We start from the raw sequence: 22,288 nt of genomic DNA, 5'->3' as shown, positions 1-22,288 counted from the left end.
AACGGGCCGATGGAGTTCTGTAAAGAGATTTTCATTATGAATGCCGGAGACTGAAAGACACTGTTCTGTGAAAGGTTATGAAAATTTAACACGCCGGAACTCTGGTTTCAGCCAGATCGTAGTGCCCCGTTCTCTACCTCCATCATCTTTCTTCTATTCTGTATTAGAGTCTTTCTCTCTTTCTTACTTTCCTCTTTGTCGCGCACACTATGCTCTTTTATCCGTCCTCCGCGAACATTCTGACTAATGAATTTGCTAGAATAAGGCAGTATTGCTTGCTATAATAATTTTCGGCTGGGTATCGCGACTCGCAATGATAATAATGGAGATAGATGGAAACACGAGAGATAGAATATCTAAAAACAAGAAAGTTATTAGCTCTCAAACCGACGGGATTATACGCCTCTATACTTACTTTTACTATTTACGTACTTTTGTACTTTTATATCAAATAAAATTTCCGGCAATTTTGCAAAATAGGTACTTTTCCAAATTTTCATATTTTCCCGCAATTTTCTTGACAAATAGCTTTGTTCTGAATCCGATGACCAATCGGAAGCTTGAACAATATGTAATTGACACAAACTTTTTCACAGGACAACTACAGATCTCTTTTCGAGCCATAAGCACGTGGAAGGTGCGAGGTGGACTTCGCTCCCATGAAAGTCGAAAACTCATGTGGAACAGAACTATTATAGATTTTATTTCCGGCCATACACACAAGGCGGAAAAGTTGAATTAGGTTAGAAAAAAACAACTAAATTCGGCAAAGTATTTATTTTCAATAATTATCAAAATCAATTGTCAGAACCTTACTCTTTGAAGTTTATATCATGTTCAAAAGGCTCCGAGATTTATGTTCGTTATCCAGCCGCTAAATCCAGAACACGAATAGACAGTAAGAACCAGGACACGTTGACACGTGCATCCGTCATTAAATTTGACAAATGCTCACATCATTGCAGAGATTTTCGTGTAATTTAGCCAAAGAATATTAGCAGGACTGGCAGCGGTTCAACGCGACGCAACACTGTTGCTTCGCGGATTCGTCCAGCTGGCATTTCAACAATCGGAAACGCGTGTTCCTGTAGAACGAAAAAAAAACTGGACGAACCAGTGGATACCTTTCTCGTGAAATTACACGTCACGCTGAGATCATACCGGTTCGCGTGTCTCGTTTTACTAATTATCGTGGTCTAATAGCTCAATTTACCTGTAACTTGTAATTGACCAGATACCGATATCTCAAAGTGCGAATGTTTCTCTGTTCATTTATATCGACTTGCTTGTAACAATTTAAGGGACTGATTTAATAACTGTGTAACATAAAGTGGTTGTTGCGTTATAACTTGTATCAACTGTTGTATATAAAAGGTTTGTTCGGAATAATGAGTGAAAGTTTCGATTAATTCGAAATCTAGAGAAAGTTTTAATGGAAGACTACGGCTGCGGTTCTCGATTCAAACTCGCGAGAGTAAAGGCTATTAAACTATTTGCACACGCTGTACATTGTTGAATGAGGAAATAATTTAATTGAAGGTGGAAAATATATGTTTATAATACGTGTTTTATATTATTCTAATTCGTACAAATATTATTTGCGATATTTTATAAACACTCTCTTGTTTCTCGTTTTATTTACAAATAGAAATATTGTTAGTGATTACGTAGTTGTGATATGTAACAGATAATAATGATTTGAGAATTTGAAAGTATTTCACTAAGTTTCTAAATTTCTTAATTTGAAAACTTGGCAGCTTATGAATTGAGAAATGGTAAGAACTTGGCAACTTGAAATTTCTGTATTTCTAAATTTTCATATTTCTAAATTCTTGTCTCTATATTTCTAAATTCGAAAGTGTAATATTTGTATTTTCTTAACATTCTGACTGTTCAACTTCGAATTTCCAAATTGCAACAAACAGCAACATACGGGTAGTACAATCCTAATGTAAGAATAAGACTTTTCCATTTTTAATTTCGTTATGAATCTTTTACCAACATATTTTTGTGACATTTTTCTTATTAAAATCATACTAAACACGACATAATTCAGAAAATGTTTAGTCGTAATAATTTGTATGAGTATAATCCTTAGAATAAGCGAAACGCTTGGAATTACAAATAAATATGTTTCGGATTATGTTGCGTTTGATTTCATTTTAATTAAAAAATATTACAAATATGTTAGTAAAAGTTTCATTACAAAATAAAGAAGAAAAAAGTTTTATTTTTGCATTAGAATTACCCTAGCGCTATGTTACTGTACGTTTACGTTAAGCTCGGACATTTTTTACGCTGGGTTTTCCACGTTCGACAAATGTTAATCAATGTAAGACCAACAGAATATAAGCAAAAATTCAGAACCAAAAGATTCAGTTATATCGAGTTTTTACTGCAATTACTATCATTTTTTTTTACCGCATTTGGTCGTTATGGCCGTGAGTGTACGAGTTCGTCGGTCAAACAGATCACGTGATTGTTTGAGTAACGCCGAAGAGAAACGAAGTTATCCGATCTATCACTATTCGCCCGCTTACCACAGTTCTTATTACGGTAATGTCCTGATACAAGTGAGACGCTCATAATTACAAATAAATATGTTACCAATTACTTTATATTCGGTCCCATTGTAATCAGAAAAATATCATAAATAAATTAGTAAAAGTTTCATATCAAAATGAAAACTAAGAAAGTTTTATTCTTGCAATCGGTCTGTCTCAGCGATATTTTACCGTTCGGTCATTCAATTATTTCTTTCGCTGATCTTTTCCACATTTAAACTTAACGAATGTAGAAACTACACGATACAGTAAATATTCGATATGTGCACCATTCTCGGGTCTGAACTAGTGCAGATATCGTACAGTTCCTACATTGATTGATGTTTTGCCGAACGTAGAAAAGGACAGCGAGCGAAGGATATCGAATGTAAACAAACGGAAACATAGTGAGGGATAATATTAATGCAAGAGTAAAACTTCTTTATTTTCCATTTTTTCGTTATCCAACTTTTACTAATAGATTCTTCATATTTTTCTGATTAAAATAAGACTAAACACTAAATAATTTAGACTATGTATAGTACATGCTCGATATGTGCACCATTCTCGGGACCGAACTGGTGCAGATATCGTACAGTTCCTACATTTCGAGCGAAGGAGACTGAACGTAAACAAACAGTGACCTACCAGAAGGACACTCCTAAGACAAGAATAAAACTTTTTTATTTTTTATTTTTTTTTTTTTAAACTTTTTCCATCATATTTGTGACATTTTTCTTATTAAAATGAGACCAAACACGATATACTTCGGGACATTTTTGCTGGTAATTTAAAATGTTACGCGTACATCGATGACTTTACTCTAATAAGATATTGCAAGTAAATATAACTCGAATTACGTCGTGTTTGGTCTCATTTTAATCAGGAAAATGTCGCGAATATGATGGAGAAAGTTATATAAAGAAATGGATGAAAAATAAAAAAATTAGCAATGCTCAAGTATTGCAAACAATCGAATAGACTTTTGATCTTTGCCGACTGCCACGATCGTAGCGTCTCTTTCTTTTTGACTCGCTATTCTCTTCGACGTGAGAAACTTTTAGCGTCAATTAAACCAGTAAATATAGTCCAAATTATGTCGTGTTTGGTCTTCTTTTAATTAGAAAAATATAAAGAATCTATTGGTAAAAGTTGGATCTCGAAAAAATCAAAAATAAAAAATTTTTATATTTGCATTGGTATTGTCTCACGCATAAACTAAGGCCCGGATCACGTTACATTTCTCGGCGATCGAGCTTCACGGCGTCTGAAGGGGTCTTTCCCCCAGTGGTGGGGATAACTTTGGTGCACATATCGTACAGATCATTTGTGCACATATCGAATATTTACTGTATAAGCGAAAATTCAGACTTATATCGAGAGTTTACTATTGATTCGAGCGTACACCAGAGTCTCGCTACGGAGCAACAGATAGAAGAGGAAATTCATGCGACGCTCGCTAAATCGTGCGAGATCCCAAGTCGATCGGATAATGTAGTCGTTACCACGATCTAATCCCAGCTCGCGGCGTGTTTTACCGACCGTTTTATCCGGTGCTATACGTCACCTAATAAATCCTCGACTTTCAACAATCCTCACCTAGTGCCGGAATACGACCAGAAGCAGAACGAACCAGAGCAACGGAGAGAAACGGTGGCAACATCCGGCATCACCAAACGATTCAGGGTCTCAGGATTTACGATGTGCGACATTACAGCTACATCGAGGAGCCAATTTGCGAGCGATACTAACGTTCGCCAACGCTTCTTCGTGAATTAATATACGCGTCGGGGAAATTAACGGGACGCAACCCTGAGCCTGGGTTAAGCGGCCTGGAACAGGGAAAATCGAGTAGACTCGACCTGGAAGATATAGTACAGTCGTAAATCGTTACAACACGAAAGAACACAAAATTCTAAGGATCTCCAGTTCCAAAATTGAAGGAATTCGAAAATATTAGAATTGCGAAGGTTTTAAAGTAGAAGAATGGCGTAAACGATCTCTTGAAAGTATAACTTATACCGACAACAGTAATATAAATATTCATATAAATAACAATACAAACTGTTATGCGAGCAATAAATAGTCCATATAAACGTATATTGTACGAACGAAAGTACAAGATTTGTATAATTTAGGTACTTTGTCGCCAATTTAGATGAAATTTAGCTGAGGTCAGTTATATTTTGTTCACATTTGCTTAAAATTTTAAACTTCTATAATTTCATTGTCCCCAATAATTCAAAAATTACATGATCCTGTCGTTTTCACATTGTCAGTCCAAAAATTCTTAATTTCAATTTTATTTCAAATGTCTCCCAATTCCAAAATTCTAAATTTCAAAATCTAAAAATTCAAAAACTTCACAGTCTTATAATTTGAAAGTTCCATTCCGAAATTTTGACGTCCCAAGTTCCTGTAACTTCAAAATCTCAAATCTCTAACTTCCTAAAATTTATATTGAAATTCAATGAAACTTTACTGGAAAATCATACAATTTTTCCTTGAAACCGTAGTGTTTTTCATGAAAAATTCAAATTACTTGCACAGTGAAATAATAATGAAATGGAACCTTGGACCTTCACATTGACTTTGAAACGAGTTTTTAACGTCACTATTAAATGTACACGATGAAATAATATGTTTTGCTCAGTTATATCTTTCAACGTTTAATGGCAAAACTTACATGCTCGACTAAAGTGGAACACCCTGTTCAATTCCGTTCTGCTGTTTGTTTTCGAACGTTATTGGGCTCGATTGCTTAAGATCATGGATTTATTAACCTAATAGAAGTTCGGAACGTTAGTAGCCAGTATTAGTCGATTTACTGCGATCATAACAGTCAACGAATAAAAGGTCAATAACACAAATTGCAGCTGAGAATAGAAATGGCTGAATAACTGTAAAACCACTACGAAGACTGCTCGAGGCAGAAACGATGAAAGGATTGATTTCAACGTTTTTACGTGCTTCAACGATACTCGTTCGCCCCGTGTCTCCATTTTTATCCACTCTTTCGCGTGGAACTTTACGAAATTGCCCAAGTTGCGATCTGAAGCGGAGAGAAACATCTCGATATGTGTCTCGAAGCTTGGACGTCGTTTCTCTCGAAACGCAGTTTTTCAAACTTCCCCGGAGATATATTGGAAAAATCGTTCGACATGTTTGTCCATGATTTCAACGAAGTTGGAAATACGGTTCAACTCGCTTTCCATCGAAATCATCAAAGTTCATTCGACGAAAGTTCATTCGTCGGCGAAAGTTCTCTGCTTGTTTTTCAAAATAAATACCGTCAAAACAAAGTTCGACGACATTCACGAGGAAACGAAACGTGACCCAACGGCGTGCAAGCCGAGTTTTTGTTTAATACAAACGAGCACGATTAACGTTTTCGCCCCGACAAATACGTTTGCTAATTTTCGTCACCGTTAAATGCTGCGAATCCTTTTAACGAACCGATCGTCGACGCCCGGATCCGCTTACCTTTTCACCTACCTATTCGAAACTCCATTAATTAAAGCGCCTTTAATTACTTTTACATCGTTGCAACCTGTTACGCGTCACTCGACCGTTTCCAACATTTTTATGACGCGTTTATTGAACCGCCGGGCTCGATTGCGACACGCGCGAAACATTACGCCTCTGATGACGGAAAGAAACACTTTACGCAACGCGCGAGTAATTGGGGCAATAAGAATAACCTCTGCAAAGTATTTTCTCAGCTTATCATGAATTACGGCAATCAGAGATTAAACAAACGAGACGATATCAGAAGAACGTGCAACATAGTAGACGTTGAATAGCACTTTTACTTACAGAAGAACGGGGAAGCTATATTTGCTGCGTAGAGGCTAATACATTTTTCGGAATTGATATTTCTTGTAGGTTTTACACTAGAACTACCGGCGTTGAATTGAAAATAATGTCTTATAGCACGAAAGATGTTTGAATGTGAGAAGAATTGCGCGCGAATAAATGAGAGCGAATGACAACGAGCAATAGGTAAGGTATGTATGATTGGATGAGTGATGTGTGAAAAGGGAAGTGGAAGGAGTGTGCGTGAGAGCTATAAGAAGGCGAGAAGATTGTATCCAGCGATAAGTGTAAAAGTACCAAATACAATTTATATTTTAACAGTCTGTAATTTACTTTTATTGTATTAAGCATACTATCACTTAAAAACTCTTCAATCAAAATCGATTATCACCCTATTTGCTCTAGATACCTGACACGATAGGTACTTATTTTCAATCAGCATCTTCTGCATCGTGTATTATATTTTCTTACGTGTTCTAGTTCATTATTTAATCCACGAGTGGAACAAGTATGGTAAACACTAAATAATAATATCGCTCAAGTGCCTAGCCTGCGGTTATCACCATCGCTGATTCTATCTTGTGATCCAATTTCTCACTGAAATGTTCCATGTATTATGTTTTAAGTTCATCCACGTTTTCCAAGGTTATTATCGTATTAGTCATCTCACATATCAAATATGGAGACATTTCGGACATTCTCAACTTTTCAAATATTTAATTTCCAAATTTCTACATTTTTAAATTCTTGTATGCTTTAATTTCCATTTTCTAGAATTTTTACATTCTTTGATTCATAAATCACTAAATTTTTAGACTCTGAAATTTGTAACATTCCAATTCAAAAATTTCAAAGATTCCCAATTTTCAAATTCTACGATTTTTTTCTGTGATTTTCTACTCACGAAATTCAAAAATATGCTAAAATCGAAATTACAAAATTTCCATATCCTTGCATTCGTAAATTCTAAAAATTTCCGATCCTTAAATTGTTAGATTTTAAATTTCAAAATTTGTAATATCCAAATTCTCCAACTTTCATATAACAAAATCTCTAAATTCCAAAATTTCCCAATCCCTCAATCTCTAAATTTTCAATTTTCCAAGTCCAATTTCCAAATTAACACGTTAAAAATTCCAACATTCCAAATTCTCTAATTTTCATACTTCTAAATCACCAAATTTAGGTCAATTTTACAATGACTAAATCCGTAAATTCTCTAATTTCCAAGTTCCTAAATTTTTCAGTACCCAGATGTTTAAATTTCTGAATTCGCAAATATTTAAGTCCCCAAATTCTCAAAATCTTAAATCCCCAGGTCCCTATAAACTCAAATCCCAAAAATTCCAAATCTCTTAAATGTGAAATTCCAAAAATCCTAAATCTCTGAACTCCTAAATTTTAAAAACTCAAATTTCCAAATCTCACAGATCTCCAATCTCCAAAATCCCAAAAACCTAAATTTCTCTAATCAGAAATCTCCAAATCCTCAAATTCCCGAATCCTCGAATTTACATACCCCCGAATTCCCAAATTACCAAATCCCCAATTCATCACAGTTCGCATATAAATAACAACCAAAACTGGTGTAATGTTTTCAATCTTGAGCCCAATGTTCTCCAAACGACTCCCTAAAATTGAAAAAAATTGTATTTTCCCTAAATCAGGAAAATCGCAAACATGCAGCAGACGGGAAAACTAATTAGCCCAGTAGTGTTCAGTCGAGTGGTGAAAAGAGATCGTTGGGGTGCAATGTTCCCATCGATTTAATCGGTGGCGGGCACCGCCCGAAGGGCGTGTCGGTAACCACCGTTGGACATCGTTATTAAGCGCATATAAATTAGCATATAAATTGTCCTGCAGACGGTGTTGTGCCAGCTAGCTAGGGACTCGATCTCTTTAGCAGTTAGAGACTAGCTCTGTTCGCTAGCTTCTCGCTCGCTCGTCGCTCCACATTGCTCGCGGGCCACTCTTTCGCGCGTGCACGCGTTCCTCTTTACCTTGCTTCCCTCTTCGTCGACCATTTCCTGCTTCCTACCGTTCTTTCTGTCTCGTCCACGACTCGAGAGAGAGAGAGAGAGATAACTGGAGAGAGAGTTCACTCTCGGCTCTGCATAATCCGGAGAGCTACTATCCTGCGCCGACCGATAGCGCCGCCGTTTCGAACCACCCTCGAAATACACGGTGTGTCCCCACCTCCCGAACCGTCTGAATGCTGGATGTGACCCACACAATGTCAACCACTCACGTACACGCACACACACGACCATCTCGTCAAGCCACAATGGCGGCCATTACCGATGCAACGATTTACCCTCCCTCGTCTCCGGCGGCCTGCCACCCTAACAGCAACCCCGTCCATCTCCTTCTACTTGTTCTTCCATCCTGCGGTTCCCGACGTCTTAAGATGCATCGTCCCATTGTCCCGAATCTTTGATGGACCTGGACGGACCTCGATAACGAATCGCCGAGAAAAAGCAACGGGAACTAATTGCGCCGCATGTAGATCAGGGGATGATCGGACAACAAGGGTGACGAGGAATGTGGATGGAAATTCGAAGCCTTAGCTCGCTCTCGGTGCCAGCTGTCCTAGACAGACGAGGTTTCTGTACAGGGTGTCTCGTTCCGTGTGGACTGTGTGATTTAGTATGGGATATTTCATTAGATGTGATTTGTACTTAAGTATAGGGCGTTTCATTTGATATGGACCGTGTAATTCAGTATAGGATGTTTCATTTGATGGAGTATAATATACCTCATTTCATCATGATTCCGTATTACTTGTTGTGAACTGTACGTTTAAATATAAAAAGCTCAAATGTTCTCATTTGAAGAGAAATGTAATATTGAATATAGGATGTTTCATTTGATGTAGACCGTAGGATTCAGCGCAGGCAGTTTCATTTCAACCACATTCATAATTCAGTTTCATGCGAATTATACAATTCAGTTTGTTTGAGTACAAGTCGTCCTATTTCATGCAAATTATATCATCGAGTATAGGGTGTTTCATTTGCAATATTGCAATAGTAGGTGTGTCATTTGATATGAAGCTTATGATTCAATGTAAGATACTTTATTTGATTTGAACCGTACGTTTGAGTGCAAGGTGTATCATTTGATGTACTGTTGAGTACTGGATGTTTCATTTAATGTGAGCTATACGATTAAGTTGAAGATGTTTCCTTCGAAGTGAACCAAGTTTAATTGTGACTAACCTAGGAAGGTATCTTTTTTAATTTGACAGTAATAGTCATTTAAGAGTAGAATGTAATGATGTCCTAACACGTGTGTATACATTTTCGAAGGGGAGGAATTATAGCCTGCAGAAAGGACTAGAGTCGTTTCCCTCGTTGTAAGTCGAAAATCTAGGAGAGCTCGGGTTAAAGTTCCCAGTCACGAAGCTCGATAACGGTCGCGAAGCTCTCGGAACAAGGCTCCGTACGGATACGACAGCGAACATTTGCAGACGACGACGTAGAACGCGAGCGGAAGAACTCGTTGCGCTCACAAGAGCCGAGCGGAACGGCGCTGAATTTCGCTCAGCCACGCGGAGTGCACCGAGACGGGAAGAAGCTCGAAAGTTCGCGGTAAACAGAGCCGAGAGGGTAAACGAGGAGGAAGGTAAAACGAGAGGAAGAAGTAGAAAAGGTGGAAAAAATATGCACGAGTAATTGAGAGAGAAAAAAATTGTTAGCGCAATAAAAGCAAATTAACGCTGTTCGGAGGGACAAAAAATGAAAATGTGGCAAAAAATTGATTAAAAGAAGAAGAAGGTCCGGAAACCGTAAGGTAATAAAGATAAGGTATAAAACGGTGAAATAGAGAAACCTGATTAGAAAGATAGGAAAAGAGGAAAAGGAGGAAGATGAGAGAAGACGAAGACGAGTTAATGGCTACGATAGCGGTAGAAAAGGGCGTAGGAGTGTTGGGGTGGTTAAAAACTCAAGTGGTAGAGTAACTCAAAAGTTAGCCGCAGTTCGCGATGGGCTCGCGGATAATTATTTATCGCCTTATCAAACTTTTATAATCCCGATGCCAGGCGGGAAGGGAAGTTGTGTGGATCAAGGCACGAAGGATAGAAGGGACGGGAATCTATGCCCGTTCGCATCGGCCAACTTTTTAACGAGTTTTTAAACGTCATAAATGATCCCGACGCAAAGGATCACGAGACCCGACTAAAGTGGATACCGTTTCCTCGCCATCTTCGTACTTTTGACTTTTTAACACGTGATGAATTTTTATCAAGTCGTTGTTCGCCGATTTACGGCGATACTATACAGGGCTGCATTTATTACCGAGAGAAATAGACACATGTCTAGGATCTATAGAAAAACGGACTCGAAAGATTTATCATTTTTAATTATTAAATTTTGCTATTTATTATTTCGAGAAGTTTTTAAAAATTCCTTGTTATACGGATTTGTTCGGAAATTTGTAAAAGTCGAGTAAGAGCATATACTCACAATTGTTGAATACTTATTGATTCTTTTAAAAATACTTTGTATTTTCAATTCCGATTTACAAATTTACATATCTCCAAATTCCTTAATATAATATAATATAAAATATTTGAATATTTTCCGAAAAAACAAGTTTCGAAATTTCTAAATCCCCAAATGTTGAAATTCTAAAATTTCTAAGTACTCTAATTTCTAGATTCTCAAATTTATAAATTTCCAACTACCCTAATTCCCAATTTATATACCTAAATTGCTAAACCCCCAAGTTTCTACTATTAAAAATTTCTAAATGTAGAGGTTTGTAAATTAAAATACTGATTAGTCAAAACCCAACAAATGGTGCTGTTTTTTTTTCTAAGTCGCCATTTTCCACAAAGAGATCCACTACATTCGCGATCTCTAGAGAAATAATATTTGTTTTGTCTGTACACCAGTAAGACACGTGTAGAATGCGTCGAAAAATTCGAAGGGAGAAGAAAACTATTTAAAGGAGGACGAGAAACCAGGTGTACGAAAAGAGAACATGCGTTAAATAAGAGAATTAATCCGTCGGTTGTCGAGCAAGGGAGAGGCAGCTTTTAGACGGTTTAATTGATGTTAAACTACGCTCGTGAGGCCTCGTAACGCCATAAAATTTCTCGACGGACGTACGAACCGTTCGCTCTTTTGTTCTCGCTTCATGCTATAATTTCGCGACCTGCCGACCGCAAATCCCCACAATCCACTACGCCCTACGTACACTCTTAGGCAGCGAGTGCATCATACATTTACTTTCGATAAGGACAAATATGTAATCTTCAAAAGCGAGTGTCATATTTTTTTTATACTTTCTGCATTTTCAAATTCTTACATTTCGTTATTATTGAATTCTTAAAATTCTTTGAATTTCTAAGTTTTAAACTTTTATATTTTCAAATTTTCCAATTATGAAGTTCTAAATTACCACATTTTCGAATTATACACTTCTAAATTTTTCAGTTTTCGAAATAACAAATTACAAACTTTTAAATTTTCAAACTTTTTTTATAGACAAGTTTATAAACACTTTAATTTATCATTTTATTTAAATTGGCAAATTTTTATGTGTCAAAGTATCTAGTTTTCTATACTTTTTAATTCTGAATTTCTGAATTTTCAAACCCCAGGATCCCGAATTCCCAAATTTACAAATATCTAGATTTATAAATATCTACTTTCCAAATTCCTAACTCTCTATGTTCGTAAATCTCCAAATTCCAGTTCTTCAAATTAACAATTCTTCAAGTCCGAAAATATCTAAATTTTAAAATTTCTGAATTCCTAAATTCCTAAATTCCTAATTTCCAAATCTATAATTCAAAAATTTCTCAATTCTAAAATGTACAAAATTTCAAATTTCCAAGTTCCAAATCTACCAAATTCCCAAATCATCCAATTTTTAAATCCCTAAATTCCTATGTTCTTAAATTTCTGAATTATCAAGTTTCCAATGTCCTAAATGTCCAAATCCTCAAATTTCCGAATTCCTAAATTTCCAAATTCCAGAAGTCTGAAATCCCCAAATCTTCAAATTCTAAAACCCCCCAATCCCCAAATCCCCAAATCCCCAAATCTCCAAATCCCCAAATCCCCAAATCCCCAAATTCACAAATCCCCAAATCTCCAAATCCCCAAATCCTCCAAATCCCCAAATCTTCAAATTCCCAAATCCCTAAATCCCCAAACTTCCGAATTTGTAAATCCACCTTAATTAAAACTCAAATATCGTGAGCCCTCAACGAGTTAGCACATTTTCCCGGAGGAAATCATATTTGCTCCTGACTGTACACTGGCCCGGCTACAAACGCTTACTTACTCGTAAACCGAGCTTCGTATATTCGCGTAACCGCAACACTCCGTGTTTTTGTCGTTTTTCGCCGTTCGAAAAACCGTCAGCGAACCAGCTAAAGTCGAAAGCATGAGCAACGATTCTCGTAACTGTTACTCGTGTCGAGAGAAGCTGTTTCGACAACACGTTTCCTGAGAAAGATGGACAACTCGACATATCGGCTCGAACTGAGGACGTCCGCCATTGCGTGGACTATTCGTGTTCAAATGGCTTCGCGAGCATGATTTGATCATCTAGCATGCATCATTTTGGCTAGTGACGTTATTACGAGCACGAATCAAGTGCGCAGCCAATTTAATCGTGACGAAGACGCAATTTTACCTGTTATGAAACTATTTTCGTTCAGTTAATCGGTGAATGTGATTTATTTTAGTTGATTCGCTCATGTTGGTTAGTGCAAATAGTTTTGTTTTTATGTTAATAAAAACTTGTAGTTATCTTGCAATTACTAACTTGTAATTTATTTCAGTTTTTGTTCATGGTTATTATTGTTTGTTGTTTTGTCTTTAAATGAATCAGGATTTTACGTCAGTTTGGTTCAAACGCAACGAAGATAAATCTAATCTAAAAGTTTGTTATACTGTTGTTTTGATACAAAAATTGATTTTAATTTATTCTGATTTTATAAATAACGTATTTGATTATACAATTACGTATGTAGGTTTTAATGTATTTGTATATTGTATATATTTTGTTCAATAACTGTTTTGGAAAACTGTTTTATAATTTAATTTTAACATTGTCATATTTTATGATAAAACGATATTAATTATTTAATTGATTTTCACATGAAATTGTTTTATAAACCCTTCGAAACAAAACAATATAACAGTTAATAATTTATTGTTGTAATAAACGTTTTTAAATAAACAATTTTAAACAACAGCTAAAACAAAAATGGCATTCATAACCTACCAGTTCTCGCGTTCTTAAAATCCGAAACTTCAGCAGAAATTTTAATATCAACACAAACATAATAAACATTTTATTGTACAAAATATATAAAAACAATGTTAATCCGCTTTTGTTTCCTTCACAAAAACGAAATAATTCGATAAAACAAACGGAATCAAAAATGGTACTCATTGTACTGAAAACAAAAGCGGACTAACAATTTTTATACGTTATCCATGTGAAAATTCTCTTCCTCAATTGATGTAATTCTATTCTTCCCTAGGGCTTCAGTTTTTTAAATGAATTGCAAAGTATTCACAAACATCGATGCGTTTCGAATATCGTTTTCATTTTGATCGTTGTTCAACTATCGTGGCTATTTTATGATGTATACAATACGGTGGCGCACAAAGAATTCTATGAAATCTACATAGATAATTATTTAAAACTTGAAAACTCTATAAAATAACTGAAACTTGACATGTAATTAAAGGATCTAAAAAATAGTAATGTTACTTCATTTGAAAATTAAGTAACTTACATTTAAGGAAATATGAAGTCTAGTAGTTTTCCACTTTACAAGTTAAATATTTTTATTGCAACAGTAATTTATTTCACATGTACATTTTATTGAAAAATGTTGATACAATAAATCCTTTAGTTTTATTATTTCGTTTTATTCGGCTTTAATTTTATTAACTTTGTTTTTTTATATTAAGTTTCAATAATAAAATATTTAGTATTATTTATTGGTTAGGTTAGGTATTCTTTTATTATTAATTAGTATTATTATTTTGTTATTAATTGGTACTATTAATTATTACTATTATTGACAGTATTATTAATAATTAATATGAGCTAATTATAATGAAATTTGGAGTACAAATGTTTTTAAGAAAATTTGCTATATTTTTCACTTGTACAAAACGCAAGAATAAAATTAATACTTTTAATTAATATTATTAATGTTTTACAGATTATTACAATTGTAATATCAATGGCTTTCAAATTGGAATTTTTAGAATTAAAAATTTGTTAAATCTTGAATATTTATAACCAAATGACTTATAATATAATATTACTAATAATTATAATATTAATAATAATATTATTAACAATATACATATAATTATTAATAATATTATATAAATAAAATTATATTATTATATTATATTATATATTTATAACCAAGTTATTTTTTCCTATCTTGTATAACAACACACAATGCTAAATATTTCCTTGAAATAAACTACTTTAAATGGCCATTGAAACTAAAATCGAGCAAGTGATCCAATTCACTGCTAATTTTTTTATTGAACAATTTCAAACACTCGCCCAGTGAAAACACTGTAATTTTCGGATTAATGGAGAACACTGATTTAATTGGATCGTTCGCAGAAGGGAATGGAACGTGATAGAAACGGCGATTTATTTTCAAACACCGAGTTCAGCAATCAAGATCGTTATTGCCGTTGAAAACGATAACGTTCCGTGGTTTGTTTGACGATCAGGCCGTCACCGATTTTACAGGAGATTTACGTTGCGTATAAATAGTCCATATGAAAAGTGCCTTTACGTTTCGTTTCGCCCGCTAATTAAACAGAAACGAAAATCAGTCTGTGTACTTAAAAGACTTTGAACGAACAGCCGGCTGTTTTGCATCATAACTCAAAGTTAACAAATTGATTCGTCCTCTAATATTAACAGAAAATGAGGACATCATGCAAACACCATACACTACGTTAATCTAACTAATTAACGGATTCTTGAACATGGAAGGATTAGCTGATTGTTAATTTGTGGACGGACAAAGTAATATCGCTATTCCAACACTGATATATTTATTGAATATGTGATACACTGACGAGAACGGCAGGTTTCCCTAGGGGAAACTTCGGCGCAGCGGAGAAAAGCCCCAGGCGTTTGCTAATGAATAAGGATCGTGAACATTCGCTGGGTGAATGAAATGAATTTTCAACTTTTCGAGGTTCCAGAATTATAAGTTTTCAAAGTTGGGAATGTAGAGGTCTAGAGATTTGGGAGTTTGGATGGTTAGATATATGTATGGATATTTGGAGATTGGAGTTCTTTGAAATTTGTGCATTTCACAACTTTGTATATTTAATATTTGGATATTTGAACATATGAAAATTTAGGGATTCAGAAAATAGAAAATGTAAGAGTTTATGGATTTTTAAATTACCATACTAAATCTTCTAATTCTCCAACTTTGTAATTATCTAATTTTCTTATTTTATGCTATTTCCAATAAAGTTTCTTTTTCTAACAATCAGATCTAATATTATAATAACATCGTAAAAGTAATAAACTTGATTATATCTCCATCTATCGTATCAAATAAAAATAAATTTTTATTTTTAACAATATTATAACATCCTTTAGTTCATTATATTATATTAATCATTTTTATTTAGTAACACTTCAGTAAACTATACATATAGTACTTGATGTAACTGTACAGTACATATAAGTAAACTATTCAAATAAAACGAATATAAAAGTCATAGCTTAACCTCACTCATATATTTCCATGAAATACGATCCAATCTTCTTGGCAGCTACCTAAATTTAAGTTCTCCTGTTCCAAAATACCTGTATGAAGTGGACCCGAAGCAAAACCCCCTCAAGTTCCTCGTTCATCGTTGCGTCTGATCGACTTTCACAACTAACGTTGTCTCCCCATAATAACCTACGAACTTCCGATCCAGCCTCAGGCGGGATAACTTTGTTCCAAGTTCTTCTTCGCGATTATAGATCACCTGAGTTCGACGAATCTGATCGCGGGGGAAGGTCGTTTAAAGTAAAAGTGGACAAGTCAACGTCTCTGCTCTTCGAAATATCGATCCTCGTTAATCACTAAACTTACCCTGTGTTCAATGTACTTGAAACTTACTAGACGTTACATCAAATCTCACTTTTCAATTAATTTTTACCAACATTACTCTTTTTTGACGTTTTCTAAAACAAGTAGAATATCTACGAACTTTCATATTTCTCCAAGTTCTTCGGATGTATAGAAAAATGGCGGACTTTCATATTTCTTCACGTTCTGTACAATAATAGAATGCGATACATAAGATGGGTATTGAAACACAACGCTACTTAATTACTATAATTTTACTTTTGTGTCATTCTGTGACTTCCGTGGCTATTGTTTATTCATTCTTTTTATATTCTGTTCTTTTTCTTGCAGTAACGAGTTCGTGTATTCTATGTCTGCATGAATGATATATGTATTTACATATTGTTAGCCTGATGATATTGTATTTGATATCATTATATGATATTTATTTATTGTATCTTCAATCAATAAAAAGAATTATAGTACTTCCATTTAGAGCATCAGTGTTGAATTTACTGTACACGAATAAACAGAAACAAAGTGTAATAACTTCACTGTTCTTTCGAAAAGAACAGAAAGTCCATTTAAAAAGTTCACTTTTCTTTAGAAAGTGAATTTTGTATTAAATATTTTATCTTTCGTATCAAGTACTTTATTCTTTACAATATGATGATAAAAATTATTTTTATCTAAATTGTTGAATTTTTAATATAAAAGTAATGTGGGAGTGAATGAGAAGTAGAGTATTTAATGATTAATGAAATATTTAACAATGTAACGCAAAGACTAATTAACAAAAAATAGTAATATCTGCCCTTCTTGGAAAGAGATAGAAATATGAAAGGAAAAGGAGAGATATAGTGGAAAGTTGAAGGGATAAAAAAGAAAGTTAACGGAAAGCGTAGGCTCGTACAAGTCTGGCTGCCAAATGTGCAAACTGACATTGACCAGATTTGCACAAGACCCTGGGAAAACTGAAAATTGTAGAATTGGCAGGAAGTGCTGAGAAAAATTCAAACAAAATAGTAAGTTAGGAAAATTATGGAAATAAGATAAACTGACCAGAACGCGATGGTAGACGCCGCTATAAAATTTAAAAAATGATATACTTTATAAAAGATATATAATTATACTTATGAAAGAAATAAAATTTATGTCACATATAAAGGTTTTTATAAGTTCAATTTACTTTCCCGTGAATTTAAAGAGTTAATACACTTTGCCTCTGAAATCTGTATATGTGTAATAGTTTAAAATACAGGATTATTCAATATCAAAATAAATATGATAAATTTAAATTTATTTGTATTAAAACAAATTTGAATCTCACACGAATATGAACTTACTACAGATGTATTAATTGAAACAGCAGTGAAATCAAGTTGAGCAGTTAAACATTTAAGATATGTATACCAGCCATTGACGTATATAGGTTAGGTTACATGACTCTGACAATTAAGTTAATTTACTGAACGATTGCCGTGATGCATCGACGATACATCTAATTCACTTGCAATCTTTATTTGATCTCTCGTTGAACATTCTAAATCACTATGACATTGCGTTGAAGATAATTTTGAAGTTTCAACTGTCAATAAATTTCTTATAGCGTTCAACTGCAATTCAAAAATTTCGAAAAATATTCAAATAAAAAACAGATTTAAATTCAAATAGAATCACGATTCAAATAAGAAAATATGCTCATATAAAAAGAATTTTACAGTTCAAATAAAACAAAACTCAAAAGTTCAAATGGAAAATGTTTCAAAATTTCAAATTTTCAAATATAAAAAAGCCTTTAAAGTTCAAATAAAATAAATTCTAAGGTTCGAATAAAAAAGTTCAAATGCTCAAGTAAAAGGAACAAATTCAAAAAGAAAAAATGTTATAGTTTAACTAAAAACAATTCTAAGGTTCATGTAGAAAAAGTATATAGGTTCAAACGAAAAAAGATAAAAAGAATTCTAAGGAAACAGGCAAACAGACTTTTCCTCTGAAACTTAAAATTTGATCCCAAATTCAAAATGCTACTCCAATAAAATTTCGCCGGCAATAATTTAAGCTTATCGATTCCTCATATTTCCGGAAATTCTATGACATGGTTCCAACATGAACCAACACTGATCGCATTAAGAATTTTTTATCGCATTAGGAATGTTTTAATGAAACGTTTTCCAGGGATGTTTTGCAACGGGCCGGAAACGCATTTGGAAATCCGTTTACAGCGCACCAGGACGCACTTGCACGCAAACGAACCAAAAATAAATTCGAAGATGCGATCAAACGCGAACCGATATCCGCGCTACTTTAACAGGACGGTGTAAAAACGACCCCGGATCGCGGTGAGGCGAGGATTTACGGTAAATCGAGCCAGAAATAGCAAGCGAAGGTAAACCGTGGCAGCGACAAGTTCATCCGTATAAACTTCGCGCTTCCCCGTAGAGCACGAGGCCGGGCATTTCCATGACACGCTGGAATAAATACGCGAACAGATGAAAAATTGAATTTTTTCGAGCCATGCCCGAACTAGTCACGCTCGGAATGAACTGTGAAAATACGCGGAAGCTGGCTCACGCAAAACCAGCTACGCCTAAAAGCGTATCCGACTTTTTGTCAGATTCGATACATGGGGATATAGATCGACATTGGGAAAAACAGTTGCACCAACAACGTGATCACTGTTTTTCTTCTTTACTCTCGTACACTCGAGGGAGTATGAAATTTGAACACTGTGCTAATACATAATTTTTATGAATGCACAGTTTTTGATCTTTTAGTTTTCGGGTTTTTTAGTTTTGTAATTTTTATAGTTGAACATATTTTAATTTTCCGATTTTCGGATCTGAAGATTTCTACATTTCTTAATTTCCCAAAATCTCAAATTTGAAACTCTCGAAATTTCTACCTCCCTAAATATCTCTACTTCCCAAATTTTATAATTCTCAAAATTTACTAGAAATCAACAATTGTCCTCCCCAATCAACCTCTTCCCTCTCATTAGTCATATTTTTCATAGAATTAAGATTTGTTCTCGACTTTACCTTTTAATACGTTCCAGTTAAACACGCTAGAAGCACTTTAGTATTGTTTCAAGTGAGTGTAATCCTTTCTTTCGTTCTTTCCTTTCGTTCTAAGCTCATCAAAGAAGTCATTGCCCTCACTCTGCTTAGAGTTCAGACAATTGTTTGTCTAAAACGTTTGCTACTGTTTCGAATAATAGTCCTTTTCTCGAGGACTTCTTTTCATTGTAAGTTTGTTAAAGAAGCCATTGTCCTAGGTATACGATAGAACTCCGTTAATTTGTCTTGGTTAATTCTTTTAATGTCCTCCATTTGAAGGAATGAGGATAGTAGCAGTACAAAAAGAATGGAGTTGTTGGTTAAGAGAAAACGTCTTGTGAACATTTGCGACGTGTAAGACAGATGTCAATACACGTTAAAAGAGCGAATGATCATTCATATTAGTTACATTTTTATTGCCTTTTACAGCTAAACAGTAATCTACAGTGATAAATGACATAGCTAGTTGGAATAATAGCTGGAGGTTCTGAAAGTATCAGTGCATTAAAAAAAATATGTATAGATTATTTGAAGATGATTGCTAAGTAGAAGAAATAGCCTAACAATTAATCTTCCTTGAGTTTAACGTGCAGAAAGGACTTAACCGATCCATGAACGCATAACTAGTGGGAGGATTGGAAACGATGTTACGGTATCGTCGAATATCCATCTAGTTATTGCATCACCAAATACAGCCTGGTCTAGGGTATAACCAGATCGCCTTGCAGAGAGAACGGGACCAGCTGCCTGTTGGCTTTGATCGACAGCATATTATCGCACCGTGTCTCGCGCTGTACCGCCCCACTAACGAGGCAATTATCTCTATTAAGTGCCCCCAAGTGCCCTACGACCGTTTGCCTTCTATACCCCCGAGCTAACAGGTTAACCCCGAGAAACAGGATCCGTACCTGGAACAATTCACAACGAATACATGTCGCGTTCCACTTGTTCGATGTACAAGTCTTTAATCTGATCGAACAGTTAGTTTTCCGTACCAGCTTCTGATATGTACCAGGATTTGGAAAAGTTCAACGTTTTATCTGTGACATTTCTAAGAACATTTCCTGAATAACTGCTTAAATATTTATAAAATTATACTTTCTGAATAATTGCCTCCATATTTGTAAAAATGTACTTTCTTCAACTTACTCTTCTTAAAATTTGTATAAATCCCACGTTCAAATTTATACTCCATTATAAACGTTTAACAAATATGATTGTTTATGCATATACACGTATATGTGATAATTGACATATGCACACATGTGTATAATTATCTACATATATAAACTTGTATATAATTGTCTACATATACGCACGTGTATCTGATCATTTACGTGTACTCATGTATGATGATTTATGTATACACGCGTAGATGGGACGATTCGCATATGCACATGTATGTGTAATTATCTACATATGCATACGTATTTACGATCATTTACATATACACACACACGTACATAATTTCCTACATACATATGTGATGGTTTACATACGTGATTACATACGTATACACACGTACATGTAAGCACAGCTTAAAATATTGTTTACGCCAACACAGATCATATAGCAAGACAATAATCGAGATATAGTAGGTGAGCACAATTTTAAAAGAGGAGAATATTGCATTTGCACAAAGAGGTCGACGATAACATGATAGACCCGAGGAAGATGAGTACGTTTGAGGGGAAAAGAAGTTTCGTCGCCTCTCCGTAGCTATGTATGTTTATGGTCGCTTACATAAGCATGCAAGACTCAACAGTGCTCCACATGCTCGTCCCTGCTTCCTTCTTTATGAGGTCGTTCGCTGTCACGGTGATTCCCTGTCGACGGTATATTAAACAGGGTATATTAAAATCCGATGGTAAACACTCGTTTGGCCGCGGGGCATCGACACCGTCAGTGCTTGAAGTTAAATTACTTCCGTGACGTTTGAGACGCGACAGAATGAAAACCACTGCTCTGCAACATGTTTGCCAGGAACAGTAGGTGGCTTAATGAAGAAAGGAAGCTGAATCTCATTAGTCTTCCAGCGAGCTTGTCTTCATCGCGACCGGTAAACAACAACGTTCGCCTTCCATTTCGGTATTTGTCGCGTTCAGTTTATCATCTTTTGCGACAATACATTTTAGATTTTCTGTGGGCAAAAATGAAACGCTGAAATTGCACGAGTTTGATATCATGAAAGCAGTAGTAATTGATTGATGATAGTGAAGGAATTAATATTTTTCTATGAATTTTCTATTTTTTTCTATTAATTTAGGTAATAGATATACTACTATATTAGGTTTACTATTAGGTATTTTACTAGGTTTAATACTAAGGCTGGATTTACTACTAGACACTTCTTTAGGATATTATGGGATGGTACTATAAGAATTGGTCATTTTTTAAAGCTTAAAATCCAAAGATTTTTAACATCCTAAAATCTCAAATCTTCACAAGTCCAATATTCTGAAATTTCAAGTATTACTTATTCCGAAATCCTAAGACTTCACAGTTCAGAAGTTCATAGGTCAAATGTTAAACAATTTCAAGGTCCTAAGGTTTCACAACTTTGAAGTCTCAAAACTCTACAAGTTCAAAGTTCCAAAGTCCCAGAGTTCCGGAGTTCCAAAGCTCCAAATTTCCTAAATCCAAAAATCCCAACGTTCAATTCTAAACTTTCAATATGCCGAAGTCTCAATGTTAGAAAATTTCAAAGTTCAAATGTCCAAAAGTTCTAAGTTTTCACAGGTGTACAATTTAAAATTCTTTAATTCAAAAGTATTCAAATTTCA

The 22,288-nt window shown here is 34.7% G+C and overlaps 1 protein-coding gene across 1 annotated transcript in view; it reads right to left on the bottom strand.

Annotated features, from left to right (window-relative positions):
• The window catches only part of Rbp6 (RNA-binding protein 6), a 1,376,067-nt gene that overhangs the window by 1,210,414 nt on the left and 143,365 nt on the right, over positions 1-22,288 (bottom strand). The gene's annotated exons all lie outside the window — the stretch shown is intronic.

Source organism: Megachile rotundata, chromosome 12, assembly GCF_050947335.1.
Source record: "Megachile rotundata isolate GNS110a chromosome 12, iyMegRotu1, whole genome shotgun sequence".
Taxonomy (NCBI): Eukaryota; Metazoa; Arthropoda; class Insecta; order Hymenoptera; family Megachilidae; genus Megachile; species Megachile rotundata.
The sequence above is the reverse complement of the archived record's forward strand: the minus strand, read 5'-3'. Positions and strand labels throughout refer to the sequence as shown.